The sequence below is a fragment of the Pteropus alecto genome, unplaced genomic scaffold (assembly GCF_000325575.1).
Source record: "Pteropus alecto unplaced genomic scaffold, ASM32557v1 scaffold210, whole genome shotgun sequence".
NCBI classification, from domain to species: Eukaryota; Metazoa; Chordata; class Mammalia; order Chiroptera; family Pteropodidae; genus Pteropus; species Pteropus alecto.
Genome location: NW_006431288.1, coordinates 1,372,711 through 1,383,166, shown reverse-complemented (window position 1 = coordinate 1,383,166; position 10,456 = coordinate 1,372,711).

Here is a 10,456-nt window from a genome sequence, read left to right as displayed (position 1 = left end):
AGAGGTTTGGCCCTGCCATTGATTAGGCACTCTTCTCACCTTGTACTCAAAAAGAGAGCACACACCGCTCTGGGGTCATTACCACAGTGGGTGGGCTGGAGCTCCAGAAAGCAAAAGGAAGCACACTAACACTGCTTGTGACTGAAACAGAATAAAATGTTATTAAAGGCAATCAGTCAAAATTACTTTCAATACATAAATATTTTGGAGAATGATTAGTTCATTTTAATTACCTCCCTAACATTGATAACAATATTTTTGCAAGCAGTGGCTTCTCCAAGAAGGTTGCAAAGTGGCACCGATTCCCTCCCTTAGCACCCCTGGTCTTTCCCTTGGAAAAATAGCCATTGTATATGCTAAGACACATAGGAGGAGCTGGGGTACAGAGGAGACCAAAGATTTATGTTGACCTCACAAAACCAGGCATAGAAATTCTGTCATTTTTACCCAAATCCAGCATAAGGTGGTGTTAGATTTTAAAAGGTTTTTGGCCTAAGACCTCTGGAAATGGACCAGGCCAAAGGTCCACTCAGAATCTAAAACCATGTCAGAACCAATGGTCCTCTAATCATAGATGTTCTCCATTTCAACAAATCAGTAGAAAACAGACATTTCCCTTTTTCATAATTAGTGATGATTCATAAACATACACACTCCCCATAAAGAGGTAGATGCTTTTGCCAAGAATTACGTTCAAGTGCATTTTTTTTTGGAACATTGTAGATTTTATTAACTTAACAAGCGAAGCACAAATCCTGTACTTATAAGCACAGAGAGAAGATCAGATACAAGTGTCAGGAATAAACCACCTTACTCAGCAAACAAATTCATTACTATCAATTACTTGGGGGAATAAACAAAACTCTTTTACTTCTGCTAAGTATAAAGATGTGTAACTTATTGTGATGGGTAAAGGAGGGAAGGACAGTTTTGTCTTAATTTTCCAGATTATTATTTGATAGTCAGGTGATAGAGATTATAGAGATGAATATTAGTGTCCCAAATGTATACACAGATAACAAAACTATTTGCTTTCCTTCCCCATACCACTACCTAATTTGTTTTCTCTTTCTCTTCCTTTCTTTTTTGCTTTCTTTCTCCCTTCCTTCCCTCCAATCTTCCCTCTTTCCTTCCTTCCTTCCTTCCTTCCTTCCCTCCTTTCAAACAGTATCATTTGCATGAAAGTGAAACACATAAAAGGGTTGGTCTTTCCTGACAAGTTTCATAGGTCCCAGAATGCTGAGTTCATCATCGTTCCATGATTAGAATCTGCAAGTTTATGAGACCAAAACAAATGCTGCCTTTGCTTTCTTGGCTCTCACATCCCTTTTAGTGGGAGTTTCCAGACGAACACAGGACAGGAAATGAGCAGGTAAAAATAATTCTCAGGGTTCAGTATACTGAAGGGAAATTTCTATTAGAATTGTAGTGACACTGAATGACACTTTACCAGACTGGAACCAAGCTTTTACTTCCCAGAAACAGAGGCAGCGTATACAGTGGCTATGGGTCCAGGGTTCACCAGGCTTGACAACTGAAAGGGGCAACTATGTTTTCAGATCTAACCATGCGAGGGATCTTGCACAGCTCTTTTCACATAAGTAAGACAAATGCTGCTTATAGTTTTGTTCCTTTTGCTGCATAAAATTGTCCTCAGGGCTCTTTTCCAAACACATAATTGGGGAAGAAGAATAAAAAAGTGACAGTCATGTGCTCTGATTCACTCAAAATTCTCTTTATGCTCTATAAATCTGGCATGGTGGGCAAAAGGTATCCCTGACTGCAACTGAGATTTGGGGCTGCTGGGGCACCCTTCCTCTAAGTGTGAGAGCAGAGCATTATTTTTTCTTGATGTCAGGAACCCCATCAGCAACTGCAGTTTCCTCACTGTTAATTGGTTTCATCAGCTCCCAAACACACACACACACACACACACACACACACACAGAAGGCCCCACCCACATCCTCCAGCTGGCCTTTTTCTCCATCCCCTTACTCTTGGCTGGTAAAATAAAATCACTAGAATCTAGAAATCTTTTCCTCTTCTTTCCCTCCTACCTTTGAATGCCGAAGAGGTGGGTTATTGTTGGTATTACATCCTTGGCAATCTTTAGCTAAGACATGTGTTCAGTGTTATCTATGTCCCAGGCACTGTGCTAGAAAGATAAGGCACACTCCATGCTTTTGAAAATCTCATGGATGTAAAAAATTTCCTCATAAACAAATCATTAAAAAAATAACATAATAAACACATTGTTAGTGCTGCACATGAATTGCCATGCAAACATCTCAGAGAAAAATGATTAATACCTTCATGAAGAATTCCTGAAAGCCTCACAGAGAAAGTGATTATTAAGCTGAGTTTCAAAGGACAAGATGGGATTTTCCAGGTTAGGAATGAAGTGAAAGTACTGTGGGCAGAGTAACTCTCTGGGTGGTCATATCAGCACATGGCTTGTCCAAAAGAATAAAGTGCAGGGCATCAGGGGAGGGGCCCAGTAGCAAATGAGGAGGGAAATGTTTAAAAGACTCAAGGCACAAGAACCTTACACCATGCTGTTTAGAGTTTTATATTAGGAGAAATGGGAGCCATGGAAAGTTTTTAAGCAGGATAGTAGCATATTTTGTTACAGAAACGTAATTCTAAAGCAAAGACCATAATCAGAAATTAGGAAGATAATAAATCTGTTTATGACTTGGAGGATGTACCTCTCTATTAAAGGTGAAATAATTAAAAAAAAAATAGGTTGATGCAAAAAATTACAGGAAAGATCACAGAAGGAGAAGAGGTCCAGAGAATGCCATTAACCGAAATCCTTTCTCATTGCAGGTCCCTCCTTGAAGGAGCTAGTCTGGATTAACTGGTCACATTTTCAGATTTGTACTCCAAAGACACCTTTCTCTGAGGCGGCCTGCTTCATTCAACTCCTTGCAGTCATTCCCTTCCTCACCCCACGTGTGACCATGGCAAACTCCCCTTCTCCTTGTCCTTTGCTTTCTTTTCTGAGTCCCTCTTCCCATTCTGGGCGGGGGGGGGGGGGGGGGGGGGGGTGCCCCCCCCCGCCTAGAAGAGGACCGGGGAGAGGGAGGAGGGATGTTCCCCCTCCACCTGCTCTCCCTTGCTCTCCTCTATTAATTGTTGAGATTCTGTGCCATGGGAGTCTGCTGTTAACAAAAGATTAGCCCTTTTTGCAGAAGGAGGCGATTAAAAAAAGGAGAGATTTTTGTTTTTTAAGGCAGATGAAAGAAAGCCCAAGGAGATGTGTGTTTGACCCTCCAACATGCTTCTTCACGCCTCCCTCGGCTTCCAAAGGACGGCTTTATGAATGCAAAATGAAGTCAGTGCCTTGTGTCTGCTCCAGAAGAAAGGGAAAATGGATCTTTTAGACACAATATTTCCTTTATGGTTGCGCTGCTCCTCCTGCCCTGTGCTGCGGCACCACTTCAGACGCCTGCTTGACCTTCTCAAGGTCACTCCACGTAGCCGGCCCCCCTGTGCCTCTCCCAGGAACCTGCCGAGGAGCTGAAAGGGCCAGGTTTTGTTTTCTGTCTCTCCTCAGTTACAGTGGAGTCCTTGCCCAGGGGCAGAGACACCTGAAGTTCCCAGCAGGGTGGTCCCAGTGGGCTACTGTGGGACTGGTGCCCTGTTCTATGGAAGAAAGCCCCACAGCTGCAGCTAACCAGCTTCATGTTCACTCTGCTGCTCCTGGGGGCCATAGGCATGGCACTCAGGAGCGTGAATGATGACTCAAAGTGCCCATTCTCAGCCTTCCTTATGCACTCTCCTTGTGTGCTCCTGCTTCTCAGACAGTGTTTGATGCTAACACTTTGCAGTCTTACTACATTTTGCTTTGTGGTTGATATTTGATGGCACACCTGTTTATTGTTTGCTTGCTGGCATCAGTAATTCTGTCATGGGTTGCATGTCTCCAGTTGGGAGGGACAGTGCTCCTCTTGTGCCTGTTCTGACAGCTTTGAAGGGTACACATAGTGGCTGAATTACTGTGGTGTCTGCCACAGTACTTGCCAGGCACTGCTCTTTGCACAGAATTCTCACTAGCTGCATGCTAAGTTGTTTTTTTCCCCAAATGTAATTTCTGATCCATAATGGATGAATCTGCTTTGTGGTGATGAGGACCCGACTGGAGTAAGTTACTGTAAAAAGGAATTGCCTCAAAAACAATGTTACTAATAAATTTGGGCTTGAGTTGGAATCTTTGTGTGCCCAAAGCTGTGTGGCTTTCAGCAAAGTATGTATCATCTCTGAGCCTCAGTTTTCTCATCTGTAATATGGAAATAATGAGGCTTTTTATCTCATGAGGTTCTAGCTAGAAATTTATACTAGTCTCACAGCAAATGCACAAAAAGTGGCAATTATTTTTGCCCACAAGCTGATCATTATTAGGTGGAGAAGCACAAGATTAAAAATTTACCCAGAAATCTCTTCACATATCCGTGCTTATAAATAAGATGCCTTTTTCCCAAGGCCCTGCTCAAATGTTACCTCCCAGAAGGTTTATCCCAATTCTTCCTCTTCCCTAGACAAAATTATTTTTTCCTTTCTCTTCAGAAATCCCAAATTTCATGATTTACTTTTTCCATAGCATTTACAGCGTTCTAACTTATAGATTATAATATGTTCCTTATAGGCAGAATGGGGGTTTGCCCATCTCAGTAAATATCTTGCACAAATGAACAAAAGGGAGACAAAATGGATTTTGTCTCCCTCGTTCACTACAGTAGGGTCTTTCTAAGAGCTTGTTGGCCTTCCCTGGGCAAGAGCAATCTCTTCTCAAAGCCTGAAGAATACTGGGTGACCCAATGATGAATAACTGACTTTTAGTTTAAGGTAGGCCTGAAAATGCCCATTAAGGGGGGCATTGAGGCATTGCACATTAATCCTAAACTTTTCCCCTTAAACCCAAATGAAATAACTAACTGTTGCATAATTCAATGAGAAGCCCAGGCTGGGGGCCTCATTCACTTTCCAAGTAACCAGTGAATAAATACCACCCACAAAACTATTAAGTTAATTTAAAATCCTGACGATTTAGCACCACTCTGGTGAGATAAAAACCATTTATTAAAATGCACAGTTCATTAACCCAAATGCTACTGGCATATTTGCTCAGAGAAAGGGGTGGGTCTAAACTTCATAAGGAGTCCCCTTCTTTTCTTGCCTAGAAACCAAGGGGATCTGGGCTGTGAGTCCAGGAACTCCCTGCTAGTGATGACGCTGGATTTATTTCTGACTATATGACCCACTTCTCTCAAAATCCAGTCCACAGCGGACCATCTGGTAGTATCTCAGTTAAGGTAGAAAGTGTGAGAAAGCCTGAGCCAGAGCATAGTAGATTCTCAAAGCTTTCTCTTCTGCTTTCCTCTTTCACAGACTACTCTTCTTGTCCCCAGGTCTCCTCCTCTCCTGCTGCTCTGTAGGCTTCCCCTGGTCCTGGAGCATGTTTCCCACATCATTTTTGCATGTCACATTCCTGTTCTCAGTCATTGGGTTTTTTGAGCATGCAGAGTGGGTACAGCTACAAAATATTTCACAATTCCACCATAGCATTGCTTACCAGGGTATTGCATGCAGCCCTTGTGTAGAAACTGACAAGCAAAGGACAGCAAAGAACACAGGGCTCCCTTCTGTGACATTTTTTTTTTCTGGCTGCATAACAGATCTATTTAGGATGAAAACACACTGAATCCCATGACAGGTATATTGAGTCACAAAGGTTCTCTCCTGAGAGGCTTCTTTTTTGGTTTCTGCCTAAATCCAGTGTTGTAACTATTCTCTAGAAATCCTCAGACCAATGATACAAACAGGAGTAGGCCTCTCAGGAATGAGCCAGTGCCTGAACTAGTGGCAGCCTGGGTCTTCAATATGTACAACATAAAATGTTATCCCACCTCGTTAACTGTAAAAAGTAAACATCTTAACTTAAATTATTGTAATCGCCTTGAAAACTGACTCAATATGGACAAGGTGACAATTAATGTTTGCATGGGAGAGAGGTGGCTTTACCTGTGGTGTTTGTTCAATGCAGAGGTCAATGCATACGTGTATATTTTTCTAATTGCAAGTATGCAATTTGAGCAATGCTTTAATCTGAATCTCAATGAGTAATATGATAAGGTTTCCCATTCAGCAAAATATTTGTTTGCATAAATTATTTTATTTAATTCTTATAACATTCCAGGGAGATAAGGATTTCTGTATGGTCACCAGACAATTAAGTAAATAGAGGGTAAATGAGATTTAACAAATTGTCCCAATTTCTAGGAGGGAGTTATACATCATGCTTGGAAAGATGGTACTATTTTTATATTCAGAGACACCATTTCCTAGGAAAAAAGGTGAATATTTGTTCCTTCATTAATTCCAACATTTTCAAGCAATCATCTACTAGTTACCAAAATACAACTTAAGTCTTAAAGATGCAATAATGAATGAGACAATTCCCTTTTCTCTTGCACTAATATCTTAGTTGGAGGAAATAAATAATATACAAGAAAATAAATTAACAAGGTAGCTTCAGAAAGTGGTAGGTGCTCTGTAGGAAGTTATGCAGAATGATATGATAGAGAAGGATATGGCACATTTAAATAGGCTGAATGAGAAGTCCTCTCTGGAGGGAAAAAAAAAATCCAGGAAGAAAATTCCAGGAAGTCCATGAAGTAAGACAAAGAACTTGGCAAGAGATATAGAAAGAAGAACAGACAGAGTTAACAAGGTAGCTTCAGAAAGTGGTAGGTGCTCTGTAGGAAGTTATGCAGAATGATATGATAGAGAAGGATATGGCACATTTAAATAGGCTGAATGAGAAGTCCTCTCTGGAGGGAAAAAAAAAAATCCAGGAAGAAAATTCCAGGAAGTCCATGACGTAAGACAAAGAACTTGGCAAGTCTGAGATATAGAAGAACAGACAGAGCTCCTAGAACAAAATCATTGATGAAGATAGTGATATGTGAGGGTGTCTAAGAGGCAGGCAAGAGTTTAAGTGTAGATTTAAGTGGGGAGGAGTGTGGATTTTATTCTAAGTCTAAAGGGGGAGTGACAAAGTTTTGTTTGTGCTAGAAAGTATTATTTAGGCTCCTGCCTGGAGAATGGAGTGTAGGAGGCATGAGGCAAAGAAGGGATGGAAAGTGGGGAAGCAGCAAAAGTGTCTACGGTAATAGTCCAGGCAAGATGACACAATTCCTCAGATGAAAGTATTTGAGTGAAGGGGAGTGAAAATGGATTGGAGATTTATTTTGCAGCTGAAACTAAAAATAAATACTGATAGATTTGATGTTGGGGTGAAGAAGAAGGAAGAATAGGGTTTTTTGTGGGGGAGGGGGTTGTGTTTAAGCAATGTGTATAGAAGGGTGCCATTAAGTGACTTAGAGAAGACTGAGAGAACAGACTCTCAGCAGGCTGCAAGATGGTTGACTAACACATTCCATTTTTGGACACGTCAAATGGCAGATGTAATCTACTCTAAGAAACACTTTTAGCTTAAGTACTACCAAGAAAGGAAGACAATAAAAATGACAGAAAATACTTTTAGTGGTCATACCAGCCTCTATAGATTTGAAGTCCTTTTCTATTAACAAAGGACCTGGCAATTTCTTCTTCCTCAGGTTGAAGTGTGATAGGCAACTTTTTTTTTTTATGCATCTCAACAATGAAATTGTCACCTGTGAGCATCTTTTCTATCTTAGGTTGTTTTAAGCACTTGATTGTTGTGGTCATTCTTCCACAGACATATATATATATACTTCGCTATTATCAAATTTATACCCTGTTGTTCTGTTTCCATGTATTTCTGTATATGTGATAATTTTTATTTTGATGATAAATCAGTGTGTGATTGGAAGAATCATTTTTAAAGAAATTTTATATGGTAAGTAAAACCAACATGTATAATACCAACAACGCATATCATTGACGGAAGTAAAAATATGACCAAGTTTGTGCGTGTACAGGTAATAGCAACTAAACCTGTTCACCTGGCAGATGGAAATTATAAGATACCATTGCTAGTAAGATGCATCCCAATTTCAGAGACATAAAAATGTGAGAAAATATGGATAATTGAATGAATGAAATGACCTATTAAGTTTCAAATATCTTTATAAATCTGGAGCTCATGGGCAGTCATCAGTACATAGAGATACTGGAAACCATGGTCACAGATGAGATCTCCTAGAAAAGTGAAGAGAGAGAAAATGCCTGAGGACCAAGCCCTAGGCAACCCACCATATAGAGATCCGGCAGAGGAGACAGTCAGCAGAGACAGAAAAGGAGTGTTTAGTGAGGTAGGAAGAAAACCAGGAGAGTGTGATGCCAGGAAAGCCAAGAGGAAAATTTTCAAGAAAGAAGAAAGAGTCAATTACATCAAGTGCTGCTGAGAGGTAGATTAAAGGTTGGAAATTGACCACTCTATTTGGCAATATAAATGTTGTCAATGACCTTGATGAGAACAGTGTTAGAGGAGTGGTATGGACCGATGCCAGATGGGAGAGTTGAAGAGTGAATGAGTGGAGAAAAAATAAACACAATAAAGAAGGATCACTCTTCTGAGAAGCTTTATGAGGCAGAGGAGCAGAAATACATGTCTGTAGCTGAAGGAGAATATGAGGTCAACAGAAGTTGTTGATGTGATAGTTGCTGTTTTAAAGATGAGAGATACTCAAGCAGGTGTGTGCACAGATGGAAATGATCCAGTGGAGAATAAAGAAGTAATGATATAGAAGAAAGAGGAAGATAATTGCAGGATTGAAGTTCTTAAGGAAGGAGGGGAGAGGCCTCAGGGCATAAACTGAGATGTTGAACTCTGAAATGAAAAAGTGTACTGTTTCTGTTATAACAGGAGTTAAGTATGGGTCTACAAATGGGAGGCAGGTATATTGGAAGATTTGGTATCTGGAAGATAAATTAGTTCCTGTTTGCTTATATTTCCTCAATTAAGTATGAGTCATTCACCATGGGAGCAAGGAGGTTTTTAGAAGATTATAAACATTTTGAGTAGAGGGGAGAAAGTACAAATTAGATGTCTCAGAGGAAAGAAAGCAAAATTCCTAGGAACACACGGTAGGACTCCTGGGTAGTAGTAAGCACCCACAGAGACTGAAAATGATAGCAGGTCATGTTGTTTTCTTGCAACAATCTCTAGTTTCACAAGTCCAGGATCAGAAAAACTAGATAGATAATTTCAACTGGCTTGAGGTTTTTTTTTTTTTTTTTTTCTTTTTTTTCAGGAAAACACAACAGAAGGAAAAAGAACCAGGGAGTTGAAGGTATTTGCCAAGGAATGGTTATAGGACCAAAGCATCCACAGTAAGTAAGAAGCGAAGTGCAAATAGGAGATGAGGAAAAAACGGGAAGATCCGTGGTTTAGGTAATGGACTGTTACCTTTGTGACAAAGGGGTAGACTGTCTTTGGTGAGAAACGAAGTGTCCAATTTTATATGGCAGAGACAGAAACACCTCTGGAAAGAGGAAGTGAGTCCATCCGAGATTGGAGTGTAAGCAAACAGTGTCTCTTCTCAGAGAATGATGAGAGTCCAGGAGACCTGAAGATCTCAGACTCTGGAATAAGTGCAAATGGCTTGGTTGGCATTTCCTTTTATGCAGTCAAAGATTTTCCGATAGCAATTAAATTAGGTTTCACCTTCTGTAGTCCCCAAAGGCTAATGAAGAGCAGCTGCTAGTCATTCACATGGAAATTCTTTATTTTAATTGTGAACTTATATTTAGTCACTCCTTAAATTTTTTCTCCTGCTAAACAACCCTACCTCCCGTGACAGTCCTCATAGGCTCTATGATATGGCCCTTTGATGGTTTCCATTGAGCTCCTCTGGGGTATTACAGATGCCACAGAAATTTAATAAAAGTTCCAGTAAAGTTTCGATAGAACTAGTATGACCAGAGAATATTTCATTTTGTCCATATTTTTACCCTGAATTATCTGCTTTGGTTTAATAACTACTTTTTGGCTACTAGCATTTGCTTGAAGGCTTATGTTCAACTTTTGGTTGTTTCCGAGTATCTTTCCATGCTGGGTGTGCCTGCACTTGTATCTGGATTGACCCTACTCATTATTGGCTTATGCTTTTTTTCTATGACTCCATTAACAGGGCCCATCTTATATTGGTATTCATGTAATTCCTTTTTTTCTCTAGTTTCTCATTTCTCTAACCTTTCCTAGAGGATCTCATCTGCCAAACTTTATTTGGCCACGGGGCAAGCAGGATCCTCCAACATTGGGTTCTGTTTCTTCTGTGACCTAATTACCTTTCTTTGTGAAGAGAAGAAATGGTCTCCATTGGCCCTTTTCTTCTGAACAGCTCAGTATAAGATTCTGAGTACTAGAGATGCTGTGTATGGAACTGAGTAATGTCACAGTGAACACAATAATTGCTAAATATGGGTCCAATGTTTTATCATTGTAGTTATGACATAACATGTAAT